Source organism: Photinus pyralis, unplaced genomic scaffold (genome assembly GCF_008802855.1).
Source record: "Photinus pyralis isolate 1611_PpyrPB1 unplaced genomic scaffold, Ppyr1.3 Ppyr1.4_LG6, whole genome shotgun sequence".
In the NCBI taxonomy this organism is placed as follows: Eukaryota; Metazoa; Arthropoda; class Insecta; order Coleoptera; family Lampyridae; genus Photinus; species Photinus pyralis.
The window spans coordinates 40491416-40501320 of NW_022170663.1; the positions used below are offsets into that span (position 1 = coordinate 40491416).

At 35.2% G+C, this 9905-nt stretch overlaps 1 long non-coding RNA gene across 1 annotated transcript; it reads left to right on the forward strand.

The window, feature by feature from the left end:
* Positions 1-4789: 4789 nt before the first annotated feature.
* Positions 4790-8581, forward strand: LOC116174962. Its single transcript, XR_004146205.1, has 4 exons — positions 4790-5282; positions 6031-6151; positions 7671-7763; positions 8086-8581. It is a non-coding gene; the product is annotated as an uncharacterized LOC116174962 (long non-coding RNA).
* The last annotated feature ends 1324 nt before the right edge of the window (positions 8582-9905 follow it).

A 9905-nucleotide genomic window follows, 5' to 3' on the forward strand; every position in this document is an offset into this window, starting at 1 on the left:
GGCTACGGATCTTCCTGCACAAACCACAAACATATTCAAGGTTTTGCAAAAAAAAGTATATACTTATGCACAGAAAACTATAATATACTTTTTGTGCAAGCGTTTGACAGTTATCGTGTTCACGGACAGACGGACACCATCGATTCCCCTACAAAGATCGCTTCTCTGCGGCTTAATAATCATCATCTTTTTCATTCAACGATCTAAGTCTAACTAGTACACTTTTGCACTCTTGATTTCTGTCTGTCTCTCTGTCTAAAGTCACAATTGCTCAGGAACCATCTACTTACAGACTTGGTATTGGTGTCATTCGATCAGAAATTAAAAATTATTTCATGTTTGTATTCTCGCAAAGGCATGAAATATCCATAAGGGCTATTAAAATCGAAAAAAACAAATTTGAAAGTGCACTTTTTGCCTCTTGCTCACTATAATGGGTTTGCTGTTGAAAAAGTTTTGACCTTCATTTTCGAAAGAAAATTTCTTTTTGTAACTTCTAGCAATAAAAATAACAGAAATCATTCTTGGCGCACGTGAATCATCCATAACGAATAAATAGGTATAATATTTCCGGGCGCATTTTGCTGACCTACAGTCTACCTCAAGACCTCTCGTTAGAATACCTACCGTCGAAATCTTTATGTAGGTACCTTAACCTAGGTATTTGCGAAAACGGTGGCTAATAACAATCTTCCAATTTTCATTTTCAAAAACATGATACTGTCAATATTTTCGCCGCAAGTCCAAGTTTTCACAGTCGATACTACTATCAAATTGCAAAAAGAAACAACAGGTCATATCATATCACTTTTTTGTAATTTGTTTGTAGGACGAGTTATTAAAATGTGGGTAGAATCGTAGAATGCAGCGGTGTGATTTGCCTTGTATTATTGACCTTGACCGGTGATATTAATACACGAACAGCTGATTACCACTGCCTGCGTTTGCTACGTCTGCGGTGCAAATTTTAATGCGAGTTTATTTTCTTTTTATACACATACAAATTTTTAAGTATTCTAATTCTAATATACGAGTAAAAAATAAGCTCGTAGGTTCTAATCTAATTAAGTATAAAGGGACATGTTTAGTGCACTTACAATAAATAAAAAGCGCACTTTTTCGCTCTTGATGTCTGTCTGTCTGTCTGTCTGAGTCACAAAGGCTCCGGAACTACACCACTTACAGACTTGGTAGTGGTGTCATTCGATCAGAAATTAAAAATTATTTCATGTTTGTATTCTCGTTAAGTCATGAACTGTCGATAAGGGCGATTACAATCGCAAAATTAAATTTGAAAGTGGTCTCTTCGCCTCTTGCTTACAAGGGCCTTAACGAATTTTTTTAGTTTGAAACCACTACGCATTTACATTTACCTACCTATACTTATACCATCTGTGTCCCATAAACTTTGATAGAACTGATCACTTAGCCAATTTTTATTGTTTATAAACAAACATAAAATTACCAAACTTAAGGCTATAGAAATGTAGACCGGTACACTACTAACCGGCAATGACCAAACCGGCGACGACTAGCCGGCGGTACATCAAACCGGCGCTATCGCAAGTACCTCACAAAGTTATCGCCGAGGTTATCGCAAATGATTTATTGAAATGGAATGAAGACCATTCGTCCTCGTGTGTATCTGTCTGTAAAATTCCCATTTCTCCATAAATTGGGAACGCATACCTACCGGCGCGCATTATTTCATAGGATCTTCCTTCAACATTCATCTAATGCATGGCTTGATACCTCTTATTAGGCCATTGTACCGTGCAAACTTATGATTGTAAAACATTTTGAATCTAAAGGGTATGGTCATGTGGCAATCATCTTCAAATTCAAGAAAACATCATCTTTTACAGCACAAAACGTTTGAGCCAAAAATATTATTAATGATTTCTCCTTCTGTCGTTTTAAAATGATTTTTTAAGGAAGTTGGACAACTTTAGTTTTTTGGATAATTCAAAAAACGACACCCATCGTTCGAGAAAACTACAATACACCGAAATCTTATTATACAAACTTGTACAACCTAAAAGGGCGCGTCTGTTTTGAATCACCCAAATTTCGTTTTTGTCATTTTGAGTTCCCGCTATATCGCCTGGGAGGTCAAGACATTTTACTTCAAGTTTGGTGACGCTTGGTCGTAGAAAAATCTGCATAATAGGAATTCTGTCATTTTAAAATGATTTTTTAAGTAAGTTGGACAACTCTAGTTTTTTGGATAGTTCAAAAAACGACACCCATCGTTCAAGAAAACTACAGTACACCGAAATTTTATTATACAAACTTGTACAACCTAAAAGGGCGCGTCTGTTTTGAATCACCCAAATTTTGTTTTTGTCATTTTGAGTTCCTGCTATATCGCCTTGGAGATCAAGATAGTTTGGTGACGCTTTGTCGTAGAAAAATCTGCATAATAGGAATTCTGTCATTTTAAAATGATTTTCTAAGTAAGTTGGACAACTTTAGTTTTTTTTATAATTCAAAAAACGACACCCATCGTTCAAGAAAACTACAGTACACCGAAATCTTATTATACAAACTTGTACAACCTAAAAGGGCGCGTCTGTTTTGAATCACCCAAATTTCGTTTTTGTCATTTTGAGTTCCCGCTATATCGCCTGGGAGGTCAAGACATTTTACCTCGAGTTTGGTGACGCTTGGTCGTAGAAAAATCTGCATAATAGGAATTCTGTCATTTTAAAATGATTTTTTAAGTAAGTTGGACAACTTTAGTTTTTTGGATAATTCAAAAAACGGCACCCATCTTTCGAGAAAACTACAATACACCGAAACCTTATTATACAAACTTGTACAACCTAAAAGGGCACGTCTGCTTTGAATCACAAAAATTTCGTTTTTGTCATTTTGAGTTCCCGCTATATCGCCTGGGAGATCAAGATATTTTACCTCGAGTTTGGTGACACTTTGTCGAAGAAAAATCTGCCTAATAGGAATTCTATTATTTTAAAATGATTTTTTAAGTAAGTTGGACAACTTTAGTTTTTTTAATAATTCAAAAAACGACGCCCATCGTCCGAGAAAACTACAGTACACCGAAATCTTATTATACAAACTTGTGCAACCTAAAAAGGCGCGTCTGTTTTGAACCCACTCAAATTTCGTTTTTGTCATTTTGGGTTCCCGCTATATCGCCTGGGAACCTAAAATATTTTACCTACGAGTTTGGTAACACTGTGTCGTAGAAAAATCTGCATAATAGGAATTCTGTCATTTTAAAATGATTTTTTAAGTAAGTTGGACAACTTTAGTTTTTTGGATAATTCAAAAAACGACACCCATCGTTCGAGAAAACTACAATACACCGAAATCTTATTATACAAACTTGTACAACCTAAAAGGGCGCGTCTGTTTTGAATCCTCCAAATTTCGTTTTTGTCATTTTGGGTTCCCGCTATATCGCCTGGGAACCCAAGATATTTTACCTACGAGTTTGGTGACACTTTGTCGTAGAAAATTCTGCATAATAGGAATTCTGTCATTTTAAAATGATTTTTTAAGTAAGTTGGACAACTTTAGTTTTTTGGATAATTCAAAAAACGGCACCCATCGTTCGAGAAAACTACAATACACCGAAATCTTATTATACAAACTTGTACAACCTAAAAGGGCACGTCTGCTTTGAATCACCAAATTTCGTTTTTGTCATTTTGGTTCCCGCTATATCGCCTGGGAATCAAGATATTTTACCTATGAGTTTGGTGATACTTTGTCGTAGAAAAATCTGCATAATAGGAATTCTGTCATTTTAAAATGATTTTTTAAGTAAGTTGGACAACTTTAGTTTTTTGGATAATTCAAAAAACGGCACCCATCGTTCGAGAAAACTGCAATACACCGATATCTTATTATTCAAACTTGTACAACCTAAAAGGGCACGTCTGCTTTGAATCACCAAAATTTCGTTTTTGTCATTTTGAGTTCCCGCTATATCGCCTGGGAGATCAAGATATTTTACCTCGAGTTTGGTGACACTTTGTCGAAGAAAAATCTGCCTAATAGGAATTCTGTTATTTTAAAATGATTTTTGAAGTAAGTTGGACAACTTTAGTTTTTTTAATAATTCAAAAAACGACGCCCATCGTCCGAGAAAACTACAGTACACCGAAATCTTATTATACAAACTTGTGCAACCTAAAAAGGCGCGTCTGTTTTGAACCCACCCAAATTTCGTTTTTGTCATTTTGGGTTCCCGCTATTATCGCCTGGGAACCTAAAATATTTTACCTACGAGTTTGGTGACACTTTGTCGAAGAAAAATTTGCCTAATAGGAATTCTGTCATTTTAAAATGATTTTTTAAGTAAGTTGGACAACTTTAGTTTTTTGGATAATTCAAAAAACGACACCCCTCGTTCGAGAAAACTACAATACACCGAAATCTTATTATACAAACTTGTACAACCTAAAAGGACGCGTCTGTTTTGAATCCTCCAAATTTCGTTTTTGTCATTTTGGGTTCCCGCTATATCGCCTGGGAACCTAAAATATTTTACCTACGAGTTTGGTGACACTTTGTCGAAGAAAAATTTGCCTAATAGGAATTCTGTCATTTTAAAATGATTTTTTACGTAAGTTGGACAACTTTAGTTTTTTTAATAATTCAAAAAACAATGTTGCCATTTTGCCGTCAGTCAAATTTATTTTGTAAATATTTAATATTTCAAGCTCTAGCTAGTTCGGTACGTAATAGAACGCCATCCGCCCGTTTTTCACAAGATGATAATGGGACATAATGGTAAAAGCAAAGATCATATTATGATCTTTGGTAAAAGGTTAATCTCTTTATCGTCTTGTTAATTAAATATAAGTAATAAGCATTGAGTAACTATAGCATTGCTAATCCAATAGTCAATCATATAAGAAATTTAGAAACAAGAACCCATCGTCCGTGCCCCGTGGTAGGTATGATTTTCAATTTGCAATGAAGTAAAATGGTGAATAAATAAATGAGTTTTTTTTGTGCCAAATTGTACAGTTTTGCAAGTATACAGTATACACATCTTCGTTTCATTGTAAATAAAATTATAAGTGTAGGAAATAAAATTGTAAGTGTAGGCTTTCAGATTGGAATTTCCGTTGGCCTTGGCAGAAAGTGCATCGCATCACAGATGATAAGACGAACGTTCTCAGCTTCATTTTACAATTTTCCTTCATTCGGGTCTTTGGCGGGGAGTTGTGTTGTGGCGTACTTACGTAACGTAATGTCATTGACATTGGATGATAAGTGTTAATTAATACCTAAAGGACTGTAAGGTAGGTGAAGACATAAAGTTACTACGAACTACGATTACGATGTGCTTTCGATACAATACAGGAGCCCCATGAAAAGTTTATGCGGAAGTATACAGGGTGTAGAATTGGTTTACGCACCATAGGCATATCGATGGTAATTCCTTTAAGTATATCCAAACATTTTTTTCCCTAAATATTTTACACTGAAGTTGTAAATACCGTTTTTGTCGATTGTAAATTTCTGCGTCTATTGATGTGCCCATTTGTAATTTGTTGTGGTAAATCGGAGAAATTAAGGAAGTTATAAATTAAAAGGATAATTGGAAATTTAATTTTTGTTTCAATGATTTCACGGCACGAGTGATGTTAGTGATAAATCATTCGTCCATTGAAAGTATTGAATACAAAAATTAGTTTTTTAGGCAAATACATACTAATTCTCATTTATATATTTTTTCCGGTTTCCCGATTTTAAAAATAATAAATGAGGGCATGAGCAGACGCAGAATTTATTGTTCAAGCGACAAGAAACCTTTTTACAACTTTGCTCTAAATTAATTAGGGGAGAAAATATTTCGATATAAAGAAATAAATATGTCCCTACGGATGCATAACCTGTTCAACACCGGACACCCTCTATAATGACAGATTTAAAGTTTAATTTGGTTATGACCATTCCATTGTAATGATTCGTTTTTTAAATTTAGCTTCCCCATAATGTTATAATTATCACCAATTCCAATGCAAATTTTAATTATAATTTTTGCAGTATTTTTTTGGAACAATGCCGAGAAGATCAGTTAGAATTTTGTCGATGCTCAAAAATCCCGTCCATCCGTAAGACAGCATCCAGGATGAATATGATCTTCAAGACATCGAACGTTGTCAAGGTAAATATTTCCGAATTCATTTGTGTCCTAAAATTTCCCTGGTCCTGGAATTTTTTACTATAAAATTTCGCTGTCTAAAGGGGGGGGGGGGGCATGAATTATTTCCTGAGATGCTGTTTTTGATAGTAAAACGTGCATAACTTAAAGGTATCATTCAAATAGATTGCTTTGTACATACTTATAACTTCCCCGCGCGACTCTTTTTCGTTATCAGTGGGGGATGGGGCCGGCGGTTGTGGGGGGGGGGAGTTAGAAATTAATTAATTAATTTTGTCTTTCATGGTATTCTAATTAAAGGTCTCAACGAAAGGAACCGCTTTCTACCAACTACTGCCCTTCTTCCTGTCCTCTTATCAAAAGACAGTGGTGGGGAAGGGGGGGGGGAGTGGAACTGGTTTTATCCTTCATGGTACTTTAATGAAAGGTATCAACGAAAGGAATTAATTTCTACCAACCATAGACCTCCTCCTCGACCTCTTATCGTAATCGGATATATTCCCTTATATCTTCAGAACGGATTGTCGGAAGAGGGTTCTCACAAAGGGCGATTGGAACGTCTGCAAGAAATATATCCATTGGTGATGTCTAAACTTTAAGAGCGAATGTCTCGAAAACTGTTTGTCGGAGGAAAGTACTCTCAAAGGAAAAATCTGCAGAATAGAGTGTCGGAGGATTTTGAATGTATGCCAGGCGGTCTTTAAATGTTTGTGTATAAAGAGCCATGCCGCCTTCTCCCCTTAGAACCCTATTTCGGTCTAAAAAAATGAGCTTTATCTGCACATCTCCATTATAAAAACAAATAACCTTCCTCATAGGCACATCCTCAATTTTATATTTTTCTGTGAACCTAGAAAAAGTACATACTGTATCGAGTAGCATTTTGTATGGCGAATACAATAAGTATGGGACAATATGTCATTTAAAGGACCCATAAATGAATTATTTTGACATGTTGTCAATGACCTACTACACCAACATAATAAAAGTTGTTTATTATTTATGTCAGAAAAAATGCTTGTTAAAAATATTGTTATTAATATTATGTGTTAACATTTTGGTGTAGTAGGGGTTGACAAAATGTCAAAATAATTCATTGATGGTTCTTCTGAATGATAATTGTCCCATACTTCATTGTATTCGCCATAAAAAATGCTACTCGAACAGTATGTACTTTTTTCAGGTTCACATAAAAATATCAAGTTCATGATGTGCCTATGAGGAAGGTTATTTGTTTTTTGATATCTTTTTAAACAGGACCAGACAAAAATAAAAACGAATACGGCTAATTTCGGTTTCTGTCGAATACCTTTGGAACTGATCAGATATCTGAATTTTAAAAACATCTTACTAAGCCCTAAAATACTCGACTTTTTCTAATTAACCGACTGTGTATCTCTTATGGTTTCCAATTTTCCCATGCTGTTCATCCTTACCTTGGTCACTGTGTATATGATTTGCATCCTTTTCGTGGATGTATGTGATTGCGCGATAGTATATTTATATCATATGTGTCTTACAGATGCCCTAAATCCTGAAGAAAACCGAATCGCACCAATACAGACTACAGGGGAAATTATGGAGGAGATAGATTTGATAAAACCAAATACAAAAGGTAAAATTATATATAACTATCGCCAGGAAAGATTGCCCGTCACAGCACACCTTGTCTATGTTTTTCTTAAGATGCGAGCAACTTCCGGAATAGGATCGTGCCAATGTTGAACGAAAAGTCTTTTTGTTCAACATTGACACGATACTATCCCGGAAGTCGCTTACATTTTTAGAAAAACCTCGATTGTAGACCCAGCTCAAGTGTTTTGTGACCGGCAATCTTTCCTGACGAGAGGTTTATTTTCATCATTTTACTATTTCATTATTTGATTCTGGTGAGATACAAATGTTAAATTTTATCTAACATCATGTTAATGTTACAGGTAAACTCCAGCATAAATCTCTAGTAGCGCGCCATATGGTCTTCAGAAGAAAAATCAGCTGTCTTAGGTTTTTTCAACCAAGAAATTAAAAAAAGATCTAGTACCCGGAGAAGCTCAATGTGAAAAGTGCTTAGAAGAACATGATGTTTTGCCCACAAGATCATGGACCGGCGTAAAATTCTGCATTAAAAACCATCTAGACAAGAGAAAAGATGAGTGTCTTTACTCATAGAAAGTTAAAAACTGCCTTTGTTGTACTATAGTGCGGCATTTTACACGTTTAATCTATTTCTTATTACTAAAAAATGTACAGGTACTAGCTAGCTTTACTGAAAGCATTGAATTTATAGATAGTTATCAATTCAATGCTGAAAGTACCATTGCTGTACTAATTAAGATTATTGTAGTTTTCTGAAACATTTTTAATTTTTCTGTTGTTCATTGGGATTTATAAAATTCCTTCTGTATTTGTGTATATAGCCAACTGAATAAAGATTTCTAAGCAAAATTGTGTTTTGTACCTGGGTTAATTTTTTCTAAACGGTAGGTACTATATGTGGATCTCGCGGTAAAGGTAAATTAATTTGGTAAGAACAGAGAGATAATCTGGGGAGGGGATATCCCAAGGATGAATTTTGTTTGTAAGAAATCTACTAGATACTTTTAATACATAAACTGCTTCAGGACATTTGTAAAGCGTTGCTTGATTCAGCTTATGTCTTTGATGGCTGTTAACTTTTGGTCATTGAATGAATTTTTATTCAATGTTTTGGTCCAGGTGCCATTTGCACCACTGCTCTAGATTCTAGACTAGCGCAACTACCTACCACTATTTAGGTACCTAAAATTGACTACGTACCTACCTAACTTGTACGGCAACCATGATTTTGTCATCAATTTTGTCTATTTTGCAATATGACATTATCTTAGGCGTTTCTATCGGTTTCATAGCGTAGCGTGAATGAGGTTAGGCAACACATCGAACTCCCACACCAGTTGAATAATATTGCTTTCATGGGAGTTTTCGTTTCGAAGAACTTATGTAACCCTCCCCCTTTATACTAATGTACATATTCAGAGGAAATATCCTCTTCCGCAATCGTTATCTATAAGAAAAACAGAGAGTGAAATCTTGGCAACACTGCATTTTCACACAAATTTGGAAATGCAATATTTGTGGCATCTATCTGTAACACACTGCACAAAATGGCCAATTACTGGCAGCCCACACACTAAAATCTTGTTTCATAATAATTGTAGCAAATGATGCCATAATACTTAACACAGTACAGTTTCCTTCCTATGGAAGGTATCTTGGATCCCCTCGGTTTTTCATGATCCGCACGAGATGGCGCTACCTCTTATGTATGTTTAAACGAAATCGCCACAATTTGGGTTTATTCTCATGTTGCCATAAATATTACGAGGCGGGTAAGGGTGTGTGTGTGTGTGTGTTAGAATTAAATTGCACCTTTCTAATTTTCACTTAATTTCCGTGTGTTTAATTCTAACGACTTCATTTCTAATACAACTCTGTTTTTGTTGAATGCTTGCCCAAGGTCCATTTTAATTATTCAAAATTTTGCAGTTCAGTTTGGAGTTTAAGGTATTTGGTCGAATCTCTCTCCTGTTGTTCAAGTCACCACCCGGTATACTTAGCACAACGTTCCGCTATTTTGCCACGAACTTCGGTAGGAAATTTAAAGAAAAGTATAATAATGACTTTCCTTATCTATCTGCTAAACGAAACATAATTTCTTCGGTTATGCGTATTTTAAGGATTTTCTTTAGCATTCTACAGCTAAAAAATATTAGCTTTC